Source organism: Notolepis coatsorum (assembly GCF_963971535.1).
Source record: "Notolepis coatsorum genome assembly, chromosome: 11".
NCBI classification, from domain to species: Eukaryota; Metazoa; Chordata; class Actinopteri; order Aulopiformes; family Paralepididae; genus Notolepis; species Notolepis coatsorum.
Genome location: NC_140175.1, coordinates 108,535,733 through 108,560,335, shown reverse-complemented (window position 1 = coordinate 108,560,335; position 24,603 = coordinate 108,535,733).

Below are 24,603 nucleotides of genomic sequence, written 5' to 3'. Positions count from 1 at the left end.
GACTCTTATCATTTGGCACTAAAAGCTAAACATTGTCACCGATATGGCTGTCCGCAACATGTCATTAATTGTGTACGCGAGGTGGTCGATCAGTGACGACGTTAACGTGAGCTAACGTTAGGTTAGCTAGCATGAGCTACCGGTAGATGGAAAGACTAACGTTACTGGTGAAAATGTGATTTAACTTGGAATACTCATTTGCCAACTTGCTGTACTTTGCTTGCAGGTCTGCAGCCATTATTGCTGGATTATGAATAGCCCCAACTTTAGCCAAGGTAACGTTAAAGCTAAAACTTTAACGTTAGTTAACGCTAGCTTTCGGTTAGCTGTTCAATGCTAATAACACCACCAAGCGAACCCATCAGAGCTCCCCGTCAACAGCAATCTGTCGGGATGATGGCAACGTATCTGGAAAGTATCTGCTGTTTAGGGATGCCCCGATCAATCGGCCACCGATCGTTATCGGCCGATAATCAGTATAAATATGCGATCGGTGATAATGCTTTATTTTCGCCGATCGTCAAAACCGATCTGACTCGCTGCGGCGTCTGCTTCTCCCTCCAGCCCCTCCCACACGCATGTAAACACGGGTCTAGTCTAGTGGGATGGGAGGACGGCGTCTCCCTGAGCTAACGTTAGCTGCTACCGTTACAAAATGACCCAGTCAACTATTCACTTTTAGTTTAATACATGATGAGGCATTGTCTAACCGAACGGTATCTAGCCGGCCAGCTACCGATAGCTCCTGATATCAACAAATGCTCCAGCAATAGTCTAGTAGAGACGTGTATGAAACTCTGTTAGCTCACGTTAGCGCAAGTTAGTTCACTGTTCAAAACGAAATGTCCCATTGAACTAAATAATTCACTGAGGCGCTGTATCAACGTTATATATCCGGCTAGCAGTAGCTACAGATAGCTCCTGATATCAATGTCTTATAACACTGATTCGACGCGTATTCGAGCTGAGGGCTTGCTGAGCACAGTAACGTTATACCAATAGGGTCCAGCTGCAGCGCAGGAGAATCCTGGCCGTAGCTCGAGGCTACTCAAGTCATAGGTCCAGCTGCAGCTCCGGAGAATCCTGGCCGTAGCTGGAGGCTACTAGAGTACACACAGACAGTGGAGCTTGTTGCGTGGTGGCGATGTCAAAACGTGATCGGGGCATCCCTACTGCTGTTAAAATGACAAATGGCATCGACACTTTAATTCACGGTCGGTTAAAAACACGTTTGTTTTATAATGCTCACTCAGCAGACCACAGTGTTGTTGATAAATTACGTCATATGGTATCGGAGCGCAGAATTAGAGGGTACTTGCCGATACCAGCATTTTAGGCAGTATCGGCGGCATTTCCGATACTGGTATCGGTATCGGAACAACTCTAATCTCAAACCTACCGAAGTCGGCCCATGTAACCCAACTTCTCAGGGACCTGCACTGGCTCCTCATTGCTGCACAAATCCGCTTCAAGGCCCTCGACCTGGCATACCATGCGGCAAAGGGAACCGCTCCCGCCTACCTCCGGTCAATGGTCTCTAACTACACACCCTCAAGACCCCTACGCTCTGCATCTTCTGGCCGCCTCAGACCTACTCCTATCCGAGCACCGGGAGGGTCATCAAAGAGAAGTCGCCTATTCTCAGTCCTTGCCCCACAATGGTGGAATGAACTACCCACCCCAGTTAGGACAGCCGAAACCTGTCCAATCTTTCACCGTCGACTAAAGACGCACTTCTTCAACCAATATCTGAAAAAAAAAGAAATAATAATAATTCAATAAAATCTAACCCTAATTAACCTTACCGTCATGCACTTGTCCTAATAAACTAACATACACTGTAGCACTCAACACTTTGATGAACATTGTTACTCAGCTGATAGAGTTGTACCCTTCCTGATGACTTGTCGTACAGAACTTGTAAGTCGCTTTGGATAAAAGCGTCAGCTAAATTACTAAATGTAATGGTACACTACCTACACTGCCTTCTGTATTGTTGTTGAATGATGTTTCTCAGTTATCAACCTCTGTACATGTAAAGAGACAAATTGTGTCCGGTCTTACGGCTGCCAAAAAGTTGATAGCGTCACGCTGGATTCAACCGGATAAAATGTGCCGGAAGGTATGGGTTCTTACCTATCTCGATGTGATTTATCTAGAGATATCCACTGCACAAATTTTAGGTGTTAATGAAGCCAGCATAGCAGTCTGGGTAGCTGTGGTGGAGAAGATAAAGGGAAGCATATAAACTTGTAATTTTCTGATGAATGAAATAGTGGATGTATAGTCCAAGTGGGGGTCCTGAGGGGGGGGGGGGGGTGGAGGGGGAGGGAAGGGGAAGGAAAGAGCGAGCAAGAGCACATGTATTGTATTTATTATTTGTATGTCTTTTAATCTACATTTATTTTTATTTAATTACTGGACTGTCATTATTGTTATTATTATTTCTGTCATTGTCCTGTGATTTATGATAGATTATTACTGTTACTGTATTGTTTGTCTAGTTTCATGTTAAAAAAAAAAAAAAAACATTTGTTTAAAAAAAAATGTAATGGTACACAGAAGCCACGGTTCGGTACGTACCTCGGTATTGGTGTCACGGTTTGGTATGAGTTCGGTACAACAGGAAAAACATATTTATAATAATTATTATTATTATTAAATAGAATCATATTCTATAGGCTTGCCGTGGTAGTCAGTGATACTGGTGTCATTCTGTGTTCAGGCATCCAGTAAATGAATTGCCTACTGCCCCCTTAACAACTTATGCAACAACTTAGTTTCAGTTTCACTTGTAGAGAGGATTTAACTTAACGTGAAGCCGAGACTGAAGAAGACTAGAGAACAGATGACATGTTACACAACAATGGCAGAGGATTTATCTATATTTTGGATTTAAACACAGTAGCAGAAACTTTTATTTTTATTTTTTTTATCGGCTGTGCCTGTGAGACTAAGTCTGCAAGAGAAAGAAGCGTGTGTGTTTGTGTGTGTGTCCATTGGTTAACATTATTGGGCGAACAAGAAAACTAAAGGAAACTGTAAAATTGCAATGACCCTGCTGTGTTACAATAAACATTAATAATTCATGCATGGTTTTGTTTTAGGGACAGCTAGCTGTACTAGACTAGTAAACGGGAGGGGAGGAGGGGAGAAGCGACCCAGTGCAGTGTCAGTGTTGTTCTGTCCACTTGTCATCGATCGTGCCTTCTTTACAAGCTTCAACGTTTTATTCATCATCTACATTTGGCCATACAAGCTTAATATTCAACGTTAAAGATCAGTGTAAGCCAGTGTAAAGTAAAGATATTGAGCATAGATTTGTAAAATGTGCAACCCTAGTTTCACCTAGTGGTATGAGACGTATTCTTCGTATGGCTGCGCGTGCCGCATCGTGACGCACGTACCGTAAATTCGCGGGACGGATACACGTACCGTTACACCCCTAGTACATGTACACCTCCAATACTGTACATGTACACACATGTATACCTCTGATACTGTACATTTACACACAACTACAGGTACACCTCCAATACTGTACATGTACACACAACTACACGTACACCTCCAATACTGTACATGTACACCTCCAATACTGTACATGTAGCTAAGAAAAGGCAAGGGAATTTAGAAAGGAAAACTGAGGATTTCGAGGTAAGGAGACTAAGGAGGAGAAAGACGTAAAGGAGGGGACAGGGACTGCTTACTCTTACAGAGAGACGTAAAGGAGGGGACAGGGACTGCTTACTCTTACAGAGAGACGTAAAGGAGGGAACAGGGACTGCTTACTCTTACAGAGAGATGTAAAGGAGGGGACAGGGACTGCTTACTCTTACAGAGAGACGTAAAGGAGGGGACAGGGACTGCTTACTCTTACAGAGAGACGTAAAGGAGGGGACAGGGACTGCTTACTCTTACATAGCGCTTTTAAACCGCCCGGGCTCCGGTTCAAGCTCCAGCTCCGTTCTGAACCCTCTGAACCCTGGTGCTCTCTGGCGAACCACCCCGCGTTTACACCCATTTAAGCAGAACCAACATTCCACCGTCTCCGTCATCAATGGGGGCGTTACCCAGGCGGAGGTAGAAATAATGCGTGGAGAGCGAGCCTCAACGCGCGAGCACACACAAAAGCACACACACGCACTGTATACGTTTGAAAATGAATCGTTCCAGCAAAGTAGGCTTCTATTATTCTAATTACTGTTTTAATGGGTATCACAGTAGTAAGTCCTACTGTAGAACATGACATATTAGCATGACATCTGATTTACTAATGCCAATAATAAACGACAACCGCAATTGGCACTTGAAAAGGGTAAATAATGGATTAGTCAGTCGCAATTCATGGCAGCCCGTTTAGCTCGGGAGGTTAGTTTCCCTGCCTGTGGACCGAAAGGTCCTGAGTTCGAATCTTGGTAACTTTTTTTTCTTTTTCTGTAACGTTAATTAATTTATACACTGGTGTCCCAAAAAGGACAATAACACTACCTTATGCATACTGCACCTTATGTGAAAACTGTGATACTGTATATTTCAGTTAGTTAGATAGTAAATTATATTGATTTATTTGTTTACACTGCTTGTGTAGTTTTTACTACCTGTACCCCCCCCCCCCCCCCGCTGCTATGATGCCTGCATTTCCCCAAGGGGATCAATAAAGGAATATCTTATCTTATCAACCAGAGTGTATAAATTAATTAACGTTACAAAAAAAAAAAATTTACCAAGATTGGAACTCGGGACCTTTCGCTCCACACGCATGGAAACTAACCTCCCGAGCTAAATGGGCTGCCATGAATTGTGACCGACTAATCCATAATTTACACTTTTCAAGTGCCAATTGCGGTTGTCATTTATTATTGGCATTAGTAAATCAGATGTCATGCTAATATGTCATGTTCTACAGTAGGACTTACTACTGTGATACCCATTAAAACAGTAATTAGGATAATAGAAGCCTACTTTGCTGGAACGATTCATTTCAAACGTATACAGCGTGTGTGTGCATGTATTCTTTTGTGTGTTGGCTCTCGCGCTGACTCGCTACTACTCGTCTTCACAGCCCACTATGACACGCCCACTGATGATGTCACGGTTCGCGAGGAAAAACCAACTATTTTCCGGTGCCAGCTGAGCACCGATTTGTCACGTTCTGAACCAATTAATCCCGGTCTGAACGCGCCGGCCGGTGCGAGATTATGTTCGGGAACCGGCTCCGGCATGGAGCCTTGCTGGTGTAAAAGGGCTAACAGAGAGACGTAAAGGAGGGGACAGGGACTGCTTACTCTTACAGAGAGAGGCGTAAAGGAGGCAGGCCTGTACAGTGCGACATATATGTCGCACGTGCGACACTGACGTCAGTCTGTGCGATGAATGAATTGACTTTAGTAGCACTGGTGCGATGGCCCGTGGCGCAAGCAAAAAAAAAGAAAGTGTGACGGTAAATTGAATGGACCACTGCGCCACGCTATCCACTTGGTACTTGTAGTCTCGTGCGATTAAAAACAATGTCCCGTCTCGCGTAGAGTCCATAATCAAACACCAAATCCCATAATCCCTAGCGAACAATATCCCTGCGACTAGTTGCGAGCTCAATGTACAGTGACTGGGTGACTTCGACAAGATGAAGCGCTTTTAAAGAAGTACAAGATCAAAACCCCAAACGAGCCCGAGAGGGACCACCGTTAATAGAAACGAGACAAAAGGAGAAGATTAACAAGATGTACAGATATAACGCAGAGTGGAAAAATGATTTTCCGTGGATATTTTTTAATGAGGAAGCGCAGCTATTCTTCTTCTGTCACTGGTGCCGGGAGACTCCGGAAAAGATCCGATCAGAGAATCCCTATGTCGCGGGTAACAATATCCTAAAAAGGGATAACATTAATAAACACAATACGTCCCATCGACACATTCTTGCCCGGGATGCCTTCAACGCTAAACAAACCCCTGAGCGGGCCGGGACACCGGCACCCTCTTGCACTCGCTGAGTAAACAGGCGACCAGAGCGGATGATGCTGATCTCCGTGAGGTAAAGCTTAAGATGAATGTGGCATATTGCATCGCCAAGGAAGAAATGCTGTTCACTAAATTTAAGCCGCTAATTTTACTCTGTAAAAAGAACTCCATCGTATGGCTACTTAAATTCCCCTCCGGGATCAATAAAGTATTAATTATCTATCTATCAATCAATCTATCTATCTATCTAATAACGAGACAATATGCAAATAAGGTAATAATAATAATAATAATAATAATAATAATAATTCATTTTATTTATAAAGCACTTTTCATTCATGCAGAGTTCCTTGTACTTCTGATTAATGCAATAGTGTGTGTGTGTGTGTGTGTGTGTGTGTGTGGATCTGAAAAAGTGGCCAGCAGACATGATGCTGGAACTGTGACACGTGTGCAGTGTGCAGTGCACACACACACACGCACGCACACACACACGAATAATAATAATAATAATAATACATTTATTTATTTGGTTCCACAAATATGTACAGGTGTTTGCATGCATTATATCTATTTGTTATGTTGGTTTCTAGGTGTTTCTAGGTTGGTTTCTAGCTTTCCCTGTAATCTGAGTCCACACCAGCGCTGCCTGGTCTCGGACTGCTTCATATCGGTTATATGGTTATGTCCTTGTTCTTTTTGTTTTACATTATGGGCAAATAAAGAGAGAATTTGTCTGAAAGCATTTCTTGTTAAAGTTTGGATTTTGTGTGCCCTGTATGCAAGATTCATGTCCCTTGCCAGTCACATACCTATTTATGAACTGCACTACTTGTAGGGATGGGAATTGATAGGATTTTATCGATACGATTCCATTATCGATTCTGCTTATCGATTCGATTCTTTATCGATTCTCTTATCGATACCTGATCAATTTATAATTTAAATAAATAAATTGGAAATGCAACAGAACTAAGCTGGTTAGAATAACAACATGCAACTTGACATTTCTGATTGTCATTTATTGTTGAGCCCCCATGTCAGGGGCGACAGTGGCTCGGGAGGTAGAGCAGTCGTCTGGCAATCCGGAGGTTCCCGGTTCGATTCCCGCTCCTCCCGGGCAGCGTGTCGATGTGTCCTTGAGCAAGACACTTAACCCCTAACTGCTCCCGATGAGCAGGTTGGCACCTTGCATGGTTGCCTGCGCCGTCGTTGTGTGAATGTGTGAGTGATTGGGTAAAATGTAAGGAACAAATTGTAAAGCGCTTTGGATAAAAGCGCTATATAAAAAAGCAGCCATTTACCATGTCAGAAAAATACAAAAACTGTAAAAAATAAAACATTAACTATAGCCTACACTTAAATAAAATAATGTATTTGAGATTCTCTTAAAATGTATTTATTTTTTTATTCTTAAACTAATTTAATCTATTGAATAACAGTCGTTATTCCTCTGACTTCTGTCTCACACACACACACACACACACACACACACACACACACACACACACACACACACACACACAGACACACAGAGCTCCCTCCCCGGGCCCCTGTCCTGTAGGTATTGGCTTGTGTTGCTACACGGACACATTTGTATGTTGCACCATGGTACTTCCTGTCTGACGGACTTAGTAAATAAACAATCCGGCTCTTATTATATGTGAACTAAAGAGTACAATGTTTACAGAACAGTCCCCACCCGCTGTTTTATTGTATTTGTACCTGTACTATCCGCTGTCAGCTGTTTATCTCTCTTTGTGAGCTTGATTAAATAGCGTTAGCTCACGTTAGCTAGCGATAGCTCCGCGGCTAATTTTAGCTCACCCTAAACTAAATCAATGAAAGCATTCAAGTAGTTTTCACTGCACATAGAAGTAGCCAAACAGCGGGAGCATTTCGGGAGCATATGACCAAAAGCCAGGCAATTTCGAGCCCTTAAGGAATCAAATAGAGTCTGCCATGGCTACATGCTAACGCGCGCAACTGTAGGAAAAACCTGGCAGCGTTAAGGGAATCGAAAGTCACAGGAGCCACACGGTTCCAGGCATCGGCCAATTAGGAACCGGTTCCCAACGGGAACCGGTTTTCGATTCCCATCCCTAACTACTTGTGGTTGTTTTGAGAGATTTTAGAGACGTTTTATACTCGTGCTACAAGATTTTGGCCTGTGCTACAAAACTATCAACCTCTGTAGCACCAGTGCTATGTGCAAAAAAAGTTAACGTACAGCCCTGGGAGGGGACAGGGACTGCTTACTCTTATAGAGAGAGACGTAAAGGAGGGGACAGGGACTGCTTACTCTTACAGAGAGAGACGTAAAGGAGGGGACAGGGACTGCTTACTCTTACAGAGAGAGACGTAAAGGAGGGGACAGGGACTGCTTACTCTTACAGAGAGAGAGACGTAAAGGAGGGGACAGGGACTGCTTACTCTTACAGAGAGACGTAAAGGAGGGGACAGGGACTGCTTACTCTTACAGAGAGAGACGTAAAGGAGGGGACAGGGACTGCTTACTCTTACAGAGAGAGACGTAAAGGAGGGAACAGGGACTGCTTACTCTTACAGAGAGACATAAAGGAGGGGACAGGGACTGCTTACTCTTACAGAGAGAGACGTAAAGGAGGGGACAGGGACTGCTTACTCTTACAGAGAGACGTAAAGGAGGGGACAGGGACTGCTTACTCTTACAGAGAGAGACGTAAAGGAGGGGACAGGGACTGCTTACTCTTACAGAGAGACGTAAAGGAGGGGACAGGGACTGCTTACTCTTACAGAGAGAGACGTAAAGGAGGGGACAGGGACTGCTTACTCTTACAGAGAGACATAAAGGAGGGGACAGGGACTGCTTACTCTTACAGAGAGAGACGTAAAGGAGGGAACAGGGACTGCTTACTCTTACAGAGAGACGTAAAGGAGGGGACAGGGACTGCTTACTCTTACAGAGAGAGACGTAAAGGAGGGGACAGGGACTGCTTACTCTTACAGAGAGAGACGTAGAGGAGGGGACAGGGCTGCTTACTCTTACAGAGAGACGTAAAGGAGGGGACAGGGACTGCTTACTCTTACAGAGAGAGACGTAAAGGAGGGGACAGGGACTGCTTACTCTTACAGAGACGTAAAGGAGGGGACAGGGACTGCTTACTCTCACAGAGAGAGACATAGAGGAGGGGACAGGGACTGCTTACTCTTACAGAGAGAGACGTAGAGGAGGGGACAGGGACTGCTTACTCTTACAGAGAGACGTAAAGGAGGGGACAGGGACTGCTTACTCTTACAGAGAGAGACGTAAAGGAGGGGACAGGGACTGCTTACTCTTACAGAGAGAGACGTAAAGGAGGGAACAGGGACTGCTTACTCTTACAGAGAGAGACGTAAAGGAGGGGACAGGGACTGCTTACTCTTACAGAGAGATGTAAGGAGGGGACAGGGACTGCTTACTCTTACAGAGAGAGAGACGTAGAGGAGGGGACAGGGACTGCTTACTCTTTTTTTTTTTTATATTTTTTTTTTGGCGTTTTATCGCTTTATTACTACTGGGCAGTCCAGTAGGGAGAGATAGAGGAGAAATGGGAGACAGAGTGGGGGGAAGACATTCGGGAAATAACGACGGATTCGGGAATCGAACCCGGGTCGCCCGTGTCGCGGCTGAGCGCGCTATGTGGTTCGCCACTGGGGCGCCCCGGGGACTGCTTACTCTTACAGAGACTCAGAGAGACGTAAAGGAGGGGACAGGGACTGCTTAATCTCACAGAGAGAGACGTAAAGGAGGGGACAGGGACTGCTTACTCTTACAGAGAGAGACGTAAAGGAGGGGACAGGGACTGCTTACTTTTAAGTGGTCTGCACACGGCGGGCGAGCGACGTCGCCTGGCGAATTGGCGATGCGATCGTCTGTCGCTCAACGACAATCGCTTGGCCCCCCACACCAAGGCCGACCGTCGCTCTGTCTAGCTGGGGGTGTGGTTACTTGTTTCCCCACGGAGGGAGATATGGGAGGACGGACCAGACGTTAGGTTGTTGTGAAGCGAGCGTATTAGCAGGTAGCTGTGTTGTGCATTACGAGGGAATTAAACCCATATTGAGCTGGAATTAAACCACCTATACGAATACAACCTCTCCTCATTCTTCCTGACATTACTGCATGACTGATCGCTACAATACGTTCATTACCACCGATTGGACAAGTAATGTTATGCACCTGCTGAGAGAGAATGTTTTATTTTTTTTTTATCCACTTTTTCTCCCATCCCAATTTCGTATCATCCAATTCAACCCTCCCCTGTCTCGAATGCTGTTTCTTGCCTCCCACAAGCCGGCTGCAATGTGGAATAAGTCATACATAGCACGAGTCCCCTCCGATACTCAAGGTAACAGCAGTTGCATCTTTTCACCTGCGCGGCGCGATCTTTCAGCGTCAGGGGTCTGCGCTTTGGAGGGGCGCCGCCCCCATCGCTTCCCGATTCTACTGCGCAGGCGCACCAACCGACCTGTAGGAGTCGCTGTCCACAACGCCCGATCCCCACCCATCAGTTTCCCACCCCCTAATACTGCCAATGTGTATTAGTACGGACGACCAGCTAAACTGAAAGCAATGTGGAGCGCTGGGCTCGAACAGGCGAACCCAGCGTCTCCAGTATTCGTGGTGAGCGCCTTGCCCACTGCACCACGTAGCCGCCCGAGAGACTGAAGACGCTGTTCTCAACCATCATTTTCTTTGGACAATAAACCTTATAAACTACATCAGCTGCAGCCTGGACATTAAACTCTGTCAACACCCACAACTTCTTTTGTTACCCGAGTATAAAAACACTAGTAGGTGCATCGTGGCGCATTGTTCATTTATTAGTTAATGACAAGCGGCCACTATAGCTTCTCCAACTAACGTTATTTATTTAAATTGTTCCTGTTAATAATAATTAACATAAGTAGCATGGTAATAATACGTAGGTTATTGATCAATGAATGTATTTATACGTTAATGGTGTACAAATGATACACCAGTAGAACTTCTGTACTACTTCTACTGTAGAAGTCATGTTATTTCCTCACTGTCCTTGCTGTGTCGCCTGCCGTCGCCTCAAAAAATAGGATCGAGGCGATTTTTTGCCAGGCGACAGAAATAGCTGCGCGACCGCCGCTTCAAAACCTCCTGCCGTGTGGGTTCTCTTATTCATAACAATGTCGGTCGCCTCGCTTAAAAACTGGTCGCCTGGCAAAAACCGCCGGCCGTGTGCGGACCACTTGTCAGAGCAACACGGTCTCAGAAAGCATTAATAAAGTACTTAATCAACAAAAAGAAAAAAGGTACACAATGTACGTTATCTTATATATATACAAGTAATTTACATTACATTTTGTATCGGCAAAAGTAAAATAAATGTAAAAGCATGATTGAGAGTCAAACTAACAATGCTTGTCTTTGGGGGGTGAGTGCACTAGATCAAGCCACCCACCCTGATACAAACACAGCAATAATATGATGATAGGAAGGAAGTTAAGGTTACGGTTGTGGTTAGTTTAACCTGTTAAGCTGTAAGGCCCCCTTATATTATATTTATATTTATTCTTTATCATAAATCGATCAATAGAGACCGTATTAGATCCCCATGTGGGGTATCATTGGAAAGCCACAGTCATTGGCTACAACCCTGTCCAAAGATATTCGAGATCGCCAAATTATTGACGGAGCGAGAGCCCCGGGAGTCGGGGGTGGTAATGGGTACTTTGGCGCACGCCTCACATATCGGCATGTAACTCGAGAACCGCTGAACGGATTTTGTCACCTGAAAGGGCAATCGACAGGCAACAAATAGGGCTTTAATTCTAATTCTAATTCTATATTGTATTAAAAGAAATGCACACCCGAGCCGCTAGAGGTCGGCAAAGTGGATGTTAAGGGGTTTTAATGTTGTCTTTTCTTTCAAATGTATCCAAGAGTAAAGACCTTAACCCTATTAAAATAGCAGTCAAAGTGTATATTTTCATTTTTACCAATGTTTTATACGATTTAGCGAAAATAAGAATTTATCGGGAAAATGCTAATTATATCTCTTTTATCGTAAAACCGTGAGGAAATGACTAAATCCAGATTTAACACTGCCATTGGAAAGAGGTCAAATATGAATTCATAATTAAAATGGATTAGAATTTATTACTGTATCTACAAATCCTTCTGTTTAATCATCTTCCCTTTATTCCTTTGCTTAGATTTTTTTTGTACACTTGATAAATATCAGATCAACGCAATATTGGATATATAGAGTCCTTACCTGGTCTCTGATGTAATGCAAAAATTTTTTTTCCAATTATTTGATCGCCATTCCAGTTATCCACAGCGATCCTGTCCCCGACATTACAGAGCGTTACACATGAACGGGCGGGCGGGGTTAGTGTTCCATGCCACCGTTGTAAGCGCCTGCCTCGCCTCGAGTATTTAAACCCCGCCCACACAGCTCAGACCGGCTCAGAAAACACACCAGACCGTTTCGAATGGAGTGCAATAGCTCCGCAGTAGAGGGCGGTGTTGACCGTCTGCCAGCTCAGACACATTCACCAGGGTCTGCAGAGGCTGCAGCCATGAATTATGAATAGATATAGCGAATAAAAGAAATAACGATCATAAAAACGAGTTAACTCGTTGTTGGCGTTATTCGATTGGCGGGCAATAACGAGTTAACTCATTCTTGGCGCAGAATGTGTTAAAGATTGATTGAAAATTGTATTAACAGATTGCAGAATGGGTACAATACAGTACGGCTCAATACACACAATTGTTAAGGGGATGCAGACCAGAGAAAGACTTTCGTCGTGTTTACATCAGGGTCCCCCATTTTCAATTCATCATGACATTTATGACATACATGCCATACAGATATACAGTACCGTTACATCCAGACATTTATGACATACAAGATATAAAAATATACAGTACTGTTTAAGAGACAGAGATCATAAAAGAAAATATATACATTCGAGGGGGAAGAAACTGTACATTGGGTGGGGGGGGTTGGACATTTACCGGGGCCAGTTTAGAATTGCAGCCATTATTTTATGGCTGTGTGTAGGGCGTTCCACATTGTTGGCATAATTGCAAAACGTGTTTAGTCTAGTTAACTAACTGTACAAATCAATGTGATTGGCTTAGACCGTATTGTGTGGCTGGCTGACTTGCGTTGTGGATTGGGGGTGTTGTGGATTGGGGGTGGCCAGCTGGCTATCTGGCAGTTCGAGTGCAGTAGCTGGCTGGATAACTGTTGTATTGTGGGTTAAGGGTAGCCAGCTAGCTGGCTGGCAGTTTGTAGTGCAGTAGCTGGCTAGCTGGCTGGCTAACGTTGGCCAATATACTGTAGCTGTAACTGAACGCCAATGATTCTAGCCTTATGTGATCTTATGAGTTTCAGTTCATAGGAAAATACTTTGACTATAATGGTCAGAAGTAAATAAACTTAGATGCTGTTATGCTTAACACCCAGTAAGTACACTTTACTTAATTTCTAAGATTAGATTAGATAATATTTAGTTTGCAAAGCACTTTAAACTGAACACTTGAGTATCCATTGGTCAGTTTAAATCTATAATAGCCGACCATTTGTTTTAATTAATTTCAATTGTTTAAATCAGTGGTCACCAACCAGTCGATCTTGAGACTGTCCCTGTAGATCTTTCCATGAAAATTAAAAATAAAATTTTTTTTTTTTTTTTTTTTTTTAATAGGTCTTACCCTGAGAGTCCACATTACAGTTCTACTTTTGTTTTGATGTGAAAATGATGCTGCACTTAGCACTGACTGCACTTAGCACTGATTGAGAAAGTAAACATTACATTTCTACTTTTGTTTTGATGTGAAAAGTGATCAGGGGAGGAAACTAACTTTTTGGCTTACCAGCCAACTGGCGAGTATCTGATTTTTTTTACCAGCCAAACAGATTTTTTACCAGACAAAAAAAATCGCTAATTGTGATAATTACTTCTTTGTATGTCTTCGTCTAAATAGATTTTCAATCATAGTAAAATAATCACACCGTGTCTCTACTCTTTAAAATATGTATAAGCATAAAACATTAATCTCTACTCTTCACAATATTAGCATAAAACATATTAACATGAAAGAGGTATCTATTCTGGACTGGGTTGGGCTGAACTGGGCAGTGAAAGATGCTGGGTTGGACTGGGTTGGGCAGTGAAAGAAAAAAACCGAAGTATGTTGTGAAGTGTATAGATAGATGTGAAATATATAGATGTAGCAGTAGTCTATCTGTATGTCATATGTTATGATGAATTGAAAATGCCGTACTGTATTGTACCCATTCTGCAATCTGTTAATAAAGTTTTCAATCAATCAAGTTAACTTTGAACCTCGGTTGTCAAGCCTCGTCAATGTTGTGTATGCATCTGGGTAGGCACACTGTGCCTTTAAGACAGCACGGTGGTCTTACGACAGTACCGTCAAGTGTTGTGATAACGTCAGTTGGGTTGGTGTGCTGTTGTACACAGTGCACTGGTTGAGCTTAGCTAGCCCCTTTCGTGACTGCGATGTGCAAGCCAGGGGCTTTTGAGCATGAAATAAAATGTCTAACCTTACGTCGTAGTCCGGTGCTTTTTTGGAAACATTATAGTCAGATAACAGATACACCTAGCTGGCTGCTTTGAGCACACGGGGCTAACGTTAGCTAGCAAGCAGCTGTCGCTAAAACTAGAAGCTAACCACTGTATACATTTCCAGTAGACTAACATTACACCTCTGTGATTTAAATGTGTCCTTAGTAGTAACTTATACTCGAGGGTTGTACTAGGGTTGGATGCAGTTCCCCGTTGGTCAGTCTGTCTGTTTTCCATCTTCTGCTGTGTTTAACGTTATCCGTTTGAGAGTGCTCCTGATGGCTAGCCTAGTAACGCAGGACTTTTATCATTATATGTCCGCGGGTTGGCCAGTACTGCGCAAACTTTTATTAAACATTATATGTCCGCGGGTGGTCTTGTGCAGTGCTCTCGTGGCACTGTCAACTAAAGCGAGCACTCAGAAGACGCGCACCGTTTGCCAGTGCAGTGATTGCAGAATGTTTTTTTTTTTTGTATACTCGCCAGACTGGCGAGTGGTCTTCATGAATCACTCGCCAAACGTAAAAAATACTCGCATTTGGCGAGTAAAGTGGCCTAATTTCCTCCCCTGAAAGTGATGCTGCACTTAGCACTGACTGAGAAAGTAAACATTACAGTTCTACTTTTGTTTTGATGTGAAAAGTGATGCTGCACTTAGCACTGACTGAGAAAGTAAACATTACAGTTCTACTTTTGTTTTGATGTGAAAAGTGATGCTGCACTTAGCACTGACTGAGAAAGTACACATTACAGTTCTACTTTTGTTTTGATGTGAAAAGTGATGCTGCACTTAACACTGACTGAGAAAGTACACATTACAGTTCTACTTTATAAAATGCTAATTGTAAATATGTTTGTCAATGTTAATAATATGAGAAAGTCCACATTACAGTTCTACTTTTGTTCTGATGTGAAAACTGATGCTGCACTTAGCACTGACTGCACTTAGCACTGACTGAGAAAGTAGGGGAGACCGGGGCACAGTGGCTCAAGGGGCACAGTGAATCAGTGGCTATTTATAGAAACTTGTACACAGGAACGCCTTGATGATGTCATCAGTGTGTGCCTCTGGTTAATCCATAGCTAAAAATGTGCTTAATTTCCGGGCAACACACCTTTGTGAAGAATTGAAAGGTAATCCCTGTTTTGTACCATCAATGTAAAATTTCGGGTTTCTTTTGTTTTTGTGATTTAGTATAGATCATCCAGGAATAAGAAAACAAGCACATGTTGGTAATTTGAGGGATATTTAATGAAGTTTTATGAGCATGTGTCCTCTCTGCTGTTAATGGCCTTGATTGAAAAAATTTCACATGATTGCACATAGTGCATGTGGGGCACAGTGAATCGGGGCACAGTGGATCAATTTTTCAAGTGATTCACTGTGCCCCGGTAAAAGGAGGTTGCTTTGTTTGTTGACTAACGGCAATATTAACTCCTCAATTTAACAATTTTTATTCCAAATATAACTATATATATATTAATTCTCTGCCATATTATTGCGTGCTTTGTCTGGTTTCAGAAAAATGGTACGCAACAGAAAACTGGACTCCAGAAAAATTGGGAATACCGACAATGAAAAAATGAAAGAGGCCGTCAAGAAAGTACTTGACACGGGACAAAGTATTCGCAATGTTTGTAAAACAGACGATATAAAGTTCTCAACTCTACGTAGATACGTGGAAAAAGCACGAGATGCTGAAAGCAAAGATTCAATGGCATACTCACCAAAGTACAATTGCTGCCAGGTTTTGATGCATGCCGAAGAGACACTTCTGCAGGATTATCTGATCAAAGCATCAAAAATTCAGTATAGACTGACGCGAAAACAAGTTTGTGTGCTGGCGTATGAATTTGCTGCTAGAAATGGAAAAACATTCCCAGAATCCTGGAGTACAAATCGTTTGGCTGGCGAAGATTGGTTTTCAGGGTACATGAAGCGCTTCCCGAACCTTTCGCTACGTCGTCCTGAGGCTACCAGTTTATCACGGGCAACAAGTTTTAACAACAAGAATGTGAAAGATTTCTTTGACAACTTGGAGAAGCTTATGAAGAGACATAAGTTCGGCCCAAATGACATATACAATACAGATGAAACTGGATGCATGACCGTCCAGAAAGTTGGCAACACAAAAGTGATCGCCTGCAAAAATGAGAAGCAAGTTGGGAAGATTACCTCAGGAGAGCGAGGTACTTTGGTAACAATGCTTGGTACAATAAATGCTGCTGGAAATTCCATTGCTCCATTTATGGTATTCCCTCGAGTGCATTTCAAAGATGCAATGATCCATGGTGCTCCACCAGGGACTGTTGGAGCTGCCCATAATACAGGATGGATGACTACTGAGAACTTCACAGCATTCATGCAACACTTCATCCAGTCAACCAAGTGTTCCAAGGAGCATCCAGTTTTGCTAATACTGGATAACCATGACACCCATCTATCGATTGAAACCATTGATCTTGCCAAGGACAACGGTGTGGTTATGCTAACTCTGCCACCACACTGCAGCCACAAAATGCAACCATTGGATCGATCTGTGTACGGACCCTTCAAGGCATTCTTCAACCAGGCAGCAAATGCTTTCATGCTCAACCACCCCAGTCAAGCTATCACAATCCATGATATCGCTCAGATAGTGGGCAATGCTTACCCGTTAGCCTTCACTCCAAAGAATATCACATCCGGTTTTCGAGTATCTGGCATCTATCCATTCAACCCCAATATCTTCAGCGATGATGATTTCCTCAGTTCATATGTAACAGATCGACCTGTTGCAGTAGAATCTGCAGAGCCAATCGCTGAAGTCCCAGAACCACCTCATCCAGCTGAACAGCCTCAACAGAGAGCACCAGAGCTTTCAGACCCAGATCCAGAACCTCCACAACCAGCCAAAGAACTTCATCGACCTGCACCAGAAATTTCACATGAAGCCCCAGATGACACTGCAACATCTTCAAAGGCACTCGAAGCAGTTGGTTCAACTTCAACAGAATTGAGTAGGCCTATCATCACACCAAAAGAAATCAGCCCTTTTCCAGAGGCACCACCGCACAAAAACAAAGGTGGAAAAAATAAGGGAAAAACCCTTGTTCTGACAGACACTCCAATCAAAGAACAAATCAGGGCAGCCAACGAGCAGAGCAAAAGGAAGAACAATAAACAAGGCAGTCAACAGTCTAAAAAGCCAAAAGTAGCTAAAAAGAAGGAGCGGAAGCTGCAATTCGATGATGATATGGAGGGAGACACGTCAAACTCTGACGCGGATGCTGATGCGAGAAGACTTTGTGATGACGCATCAGATTACGATGACCTTGATGATGGCCAACTAGAGGATTTAGAATTGCCGGATTGCAATGCTCTGAATGCAACAGATTTTGTGTTGACAAAGTTTGCAACAAAGAAAACCAATGCAATGTATGTAGGGCAGGTAGAGCTGCCGCGGTATTGTTGTTTTCCTTACCGCACAAATTTGCAAAATATTTCCTACCGCGCGGTTATTACCGCACGCACACAAAAAAAAAAAAAAAAAGTTTGAATGCATTTTTTTTTAGTAGTAGTCTACTCTTTATAGCATATAGCCTGCCTCTAGTCTAAATGTCTATCTTTAGAGGATGACTTTGCAGCATGAATATTGTTTGGGATTCGGCAAGCACGCATTAGTTATTGAAAGTGAAACACGGATTCAAAGTTTTCCCTCTGGTCGTGCGCAGTTCACTCGGTGTCGCGGGCAGGGCTGGTTACCCCCCCGACCCTTTCTTATTATTATTACTATAAAGTTACTACTTTATAATAAAGGCATTCGTTTTGTGGCATTAACATTATATAGTTATACGTTCAATAACATCAGCGTATTTACCGGACGATAGCAAGGCAAGCAATACTCTATTCATATCTCAGTTCCTTTCTTTGCTCAGAGCGTGCTGAGTTGTCCCATTCTGCGGTCTGTTAATAAAGTTTTCAATCAGACAAGTGTATAGAACGAAGGGCTTTTATTATAACATTCGTTGCAGACAGTAAAATCATTATGTCTCGTTTAGTACTCCTGAAGAGCGATGGTAGTCCACTCCGGCGGAGAGTTAAAGCTAACGTTATTAGCCGTGTTGTGATGAGCTGACATTCAGGACGTAAAAAACGTGTGACGCGTCTCTCTTCTGACCAATCAGTGGTCTGCAATGTTTCACGTGACTTTTCTGGTACCCAATAGGGTCGCTTGGAACCTCGATAGAGAAGTAGGGTATATCTGCAGAGCCGCAAGCCCAACGAGAGGAGGGTAATTTATTATTATTATTATAAAAAACAGCGGTGACGCGGTATTCAGCCTACTCTGCGGTGGCCGTGATGTAACAGCGATACCGCGGTAATGCGGTAATCGCGGCAGCTCTAAGGGCAGGTCCAAAGCCGCATTGTGGATGCTGATGAAACCACATTTGAAGTGAAGTTTATGCGACGTGAGAAACCAAAGTCATTCACGTTCATTTTCCCAAATATCGATGACATATCAGAAGTTTTGTTTGAAGATGTTGTAGCAAAGCTGCCCAACCCCATTCAACATGGTGGCACAGCACGTGTTGCACGCCATATGATATTTGCAGTCAATTTCTCCTTGTATTCAAATATGCTGCACTAGGTATTGTAAAACAATTCAGCATCTGCAACTGATGGTTTTCAATATTGAATAATATGTTGAAGCACTGTTGTGCGTTTAGTTTGCGATGTATTTTTTTCATTATAACCATGAAAATAATACAATGTTAGGTGTTGCCATGATTATCTTGTTCACAGATAAGAATGTAGCCAGGAGGGGTCCTTTGTACATCAGTAAACCTGGACAGACAGAAGTCAGAGACCATGATGTATCATTCACATTCATTTTCCCAAATGTACAGGATGTGTCAGATGCGTGTGCGAAAGTTCCCAGCACTACGCTGGGTTTTACATAGCTACTAGTATAGCAAAACATTTCATATTGTTTCAGTATTTTCAACTGTTGGTGTGGTTGATATGTCTATTGTTGACATGTCTTATTTGTACATGAAAGTTTTGCTTCGTTCACACAATAAAGATGCTGTTTGTGAAAAAATAATGTATCATATCTAGGGATGGGTATCGTTAGGATTTTATCGATACTACTACTCTTATCGATACTGCTTAACGGTTCGGTACTTTATCGATACTCTTATCGGTTCTTTTTGGTTCTTTTTTTGCAAGAAAAAAAGACAATTAATTAAGAACAGAATCAACATTGCTTTATTATTTATAAATACAACTTTATAAATAAGTATTATAAATAAATATAATTTCTTCAGCAACAACAATGTTCTTTTATATAACTTTATAAATAAATATAATAAATTAATATAATTTCTTCAGCAACAGCAGCAACAATGTTTTAAATGTGTCTGACTCTGAATTATAGACTTTTTATAATAAACAACAAATGCAAAAGGCTAACAGAACTGTGACACTCGTTCACCCTATCCTCTGTCATCCTTCCTCTAGCTGCTAGGGAGAAAGGACTTTGGGTGGTGGAGGGAGGTAGAGGGAGGATGTCCCTCTACCTCTAGGGCTCACTGGCCTGGGACATAGTGGCTGACGCCTCAGCTTGACGATCTATAAAAAGTTTAGATTGTAGTATTTGTAGCTAAACAATTGTTTTGTTTATTAGCCTATTTGTAATAATTCGTTATTAGCCTAGGCAACTCCGTATCTTGGCTTACGGTTACGGCTGCAGTGGATGCAGATGGAACACTGCGCGCAAGGCAGTCGAATACGCGCATTTCTGCACACTAATATCATGTTTTGCCAACAGATGTTTTGATAAATTGATTTGCTCGTATTGCCACCCTTACTGGCAAATGTTTTGTTGCACTTGTGGCAACGTGCATTGTCGGCATTGACCCTTGTAAAGTATATCCATACTTTAGAACGCTTCGCTCTATCCGCCATGATCACGACTCAGTGCATGCAGAGCTGCTGTCTGTGTGCAGAGCGCTATAGCACGGGGCGTCGGGGACACTTTCATTAAGGAGTACCCGTATGTAGGACCCGTATGTCTATGTGTAGCACTAGCGAGCGACTCGCGAGGAGTGTGTGTAATAATTGACTCGCTGGCTGCGGCTCGCTTCTCGTGCAGAGACAGAGAGAGGATCGTTCGCAACTTTTAAATAATAATAATAATAATAATAATAATAATAATAATAATAATAATAATAATAATAATAATAATAATAATAATTTCTCTAGAGTATCGATAGCAGTACCGAGGACGTCAGAGCTTATAAATACTCCGGTATTTTCTAATATAGTACCGGTCCCCGTTTAAAACCGGGGTCCGGGGGGCATCCCTAATCATATCTGGATTGATTCACAGTGCCCCAGGTAGCGATCCACTGTACCCCGTTACTGGGGCACAGTGGATCAAATATATTTTTACATTCAACCCCATCTCAGCATCTCATATTTGGCAGTTGGCAGGATATGATAGACATGTTTTATAGAGAACATATTCTGCTATCAATTCCACAATAGACCAGAACCATGCTGTCATCAAGCCAGGAAAAAAGCTGAAATCTAAGATTTCTGATCCACTGTGCCCCGGTCTCCCCACATTACAGTTCTACTTTATAAAATGCTAATTGTAAATATGTTTGTCAATGTTAATAATATGAGAAAGTCCACATTACAGTTCTACTTTTGTTTTGATGTGAAAAGTGATGCTGCATAAGATGACTGCACTTAGCACTGACTGAGAAAGTACATAATAGTTCTACTTTGACGTTTTAATGTTGGACCAAAGCATTGCATGTAATTAGAATACAGGCAAATAAAAGTCATTTAGTTTAAAGTACAATCTTGGCTGTCTTTTTCTCTCAACGCTTCAATAGGTAGATCTTGCCTTCACCAAAAAAAAAATAAGTGATCTTGGGCTTAAAAAGGTTGGTGACCACTGGTTTAAATGATTTACTTTTCCGTTTCTATATTATTTTTGTATTATGTATTGTACCTCTCGACATAATTGTAAATGTTCTTTCGAGATTAAATAAAGATTGTAATAAAAATTATTAGGGATGTCCCGATCACATTTTTTTGCTCCCGATCCGATCATGTGATTTTGAGTATCTACTGATACCGATCTTTCCCGATACGATCAAAAAATGTTTTATATATTTTTTCTTTTTTTTTTCATCCCAATTTCTCACATTACATTCACCCTGAATGTTGACGTTATCCAGGTGAAAAGTTTACTTCATTCAAGCGAGGCATTGCAATCCTTGACATAAATCATTTGATGTATAATTAAATGAAAGGAAATGCGTTTGTTTTGGCAAAATTCTTCTGCTCTGTGTGACAATAAATAAATGAATGATGATATGAAATTTAAAACCAAAACTAAGGCCTCAGTATGAGTTTAAGACATGAACATGGTCATGTTTTTATTTTTTTTGCCGATCCCGATCTTCGGAAAATCACGTGATCGGCCCCGATCCCGATCACGTGATCGGATCGGGACATCCCTAGAAATTATGCTAAACTCATTGACTGCCATGCTGTTTTTCCATCTTTACTCCCTAAATCGCCCCGTTTCACAATAATCCAGGCTGGTTTTCTAGATTGTGAGATATAGAGTGTTTTGTGTGCATATGCTCAAATCTCGCGACTGCTCGCCTGAAACCTATATTATTGCCAGGTCAAAGGAAACACGACCATATGTTTCTTCACAAAGCCATTGGGGGGGGGGGGGGGGGTCGTTTCCCGACGCTGCGATCATTTCAAAAGCATGTTTTATGATGGGGTTCGGTAAAAATAGACGTTACCTTTGTCAGCAGGTACTCCAATCTGGCTCCATGTGTCTTCGATCAGAACAGAATCAATACATATAACGTTAGGTGGCCCTCATCCGTTGTCGTCTTCTTCTTCATTTGTGTGCTCGGCCAGACTATACCACGGAGCCCAATAGGTTTCCTCATCGGCCGGTTTGACTATAGTATTTTTATCCAGAAATTCTCTTTTCATTGAAGCATCATGGGACATATATTTTTTCCTTATGTTTTAATGGGACAAGGGTCCATTCAGTAGTAATGGGGAATTGGAAATGGCTGGAAATTGAAATGGCTAGAAATTATTGATGGGCCATTTATTTTGGTGATATAATGCAAATCTTATATAATTTATTTATTTTTGAGGTTTAAAATAAAGTTAGATTTATTGGAATATGGAGATTTTCTTCAGATTCATCACAGTATTATGTCACCTTGAAAATGATGGTAATGAGAATCATGGAAAAACATGCATAAAAACAATTGGGGATATAGTTTGAATAATCGCCTCGTCTTTGCATGATTTATTTCAAGCATCTGTATGAACACTGAAGATGGATTTACCCTTTAGAGCCTTACCTCCTCCTTCATTCACAGTTCCTTTAAGTCTTGGTGTTTTAATGCAGTCCACCAAGCAGACGGATAGTTCCTTTAGTACCAACAGAGAGAGGTGACTGCAAGACGCCATCTCCTCCACTGTACTGGATATCAGTGGGGCTGTGGCCTAAAAATACCATATAAAAAAACAGTAACAATAAGAGTCTTGCAAAGTACAACGTTCACTCTCCCCAGAGTAATTTTTTCAAAGTCGTTTTTTTTTATGTTAGACATGTCTTGTCACTGGTACTTGATGATGAAAGTGTCACCTTAAAGGGATCGTTCAAGAGTTTTGGACATCAAGTGGTATGAAATACTATAGTAGTATAGTTGATGCAGTGCCCTCAGTTTACACACAGAGTCTCGTGGTCGGAGTTCTGACCTGGCAGAAGTTTTAATCACCCACAGCAGAAAACAGCGTGCCTCATTTTCTATGCTTCAAGACCCAGCATTTAGTGACTACCTCACACTGAGACTAGTTCAACACATCATGTCACTCTGAAGCATTTAGTGACGTCACACTGAGCCAGGTCAACACATCATGTCACTCTGAAGCATTTAGTGATGTCACACTGAGACTAGTTCAACACATCATGTCACTCTGAAGCATTTAGTGACGTCACACTGAGACTAGTTCAACACATCATGTCACTCTGAAGCATTTAGTGACGTCACACTGAGACTAGTTCAACACATCATGTCACTAGTCTGAAGCATAGGAAATGTTTTCTGCTGTGGATGATTACAACTTTTGCCTGCAGGTTATTGTGTGGAATAACACTTTTTTGTCTCATGACCTCATTTGCTGCCTGTCTGAAGCCTCCCGGTTCACTCAGAACCAGGCCAGAACTCAGACCACAGTACTCTGCGAGTTAAGCTAATGGCATCGCATCAACTATACTACTGGCAAGTATTTCATACCATTTAAGAGTCCAAAAATCCAAACTATCCCTTTAACTCACAAGTCACACAGTGTTTGGCCATGCCAAGTTTCCCCACATGCTGGGGTACAAGATGGGCCAAACAGGGTATTATGTTGCTTGGAGTTTAATCAAATCACACTCTCTTGGTGTCAGACTTTAGCATTGGAGAAATCCCCCCCCCCCAATCCCGCTACCCTGTTTTAGCCTGGCATGGCCCGATACCCGTATCAATACATCCCTGGAAGACAATCGTTCACTAGGTCAAACTTTTAATTTGTTCATAACATAATCACTTATGCTCAACCAATGCTCAACCAATGTATTGAAGAGTATACTCTTTGTTTGGATTGTAATAAGGGGGGGGGGTGGAGCGGTGGACAGATAACTGGTTTGCCAGCTAACCACTTATTCATAACGGTATTCATAACGGTTCATTTGGAAATAATTTTGATACTGATATCAAATAGATGTCATATCACATTGTAACTGGTATTGGAAAACTCAATACCATAATAATGTCAAAACTAGCAAAGAGTCTACCCAAAAAGAGTAGATTCCTGAACTCCTACAGTCTAAGGTCGCTTTCACACCTGAGCTCTTTGGTCCGCCTTAATCGAACCCTGGTTCGTTTTCCTCTGATAGTCCGGTTGGTTTTGGGTGGTGTGAAAGCTCATTCGAACTCTGGTGTGGACCAAACAAG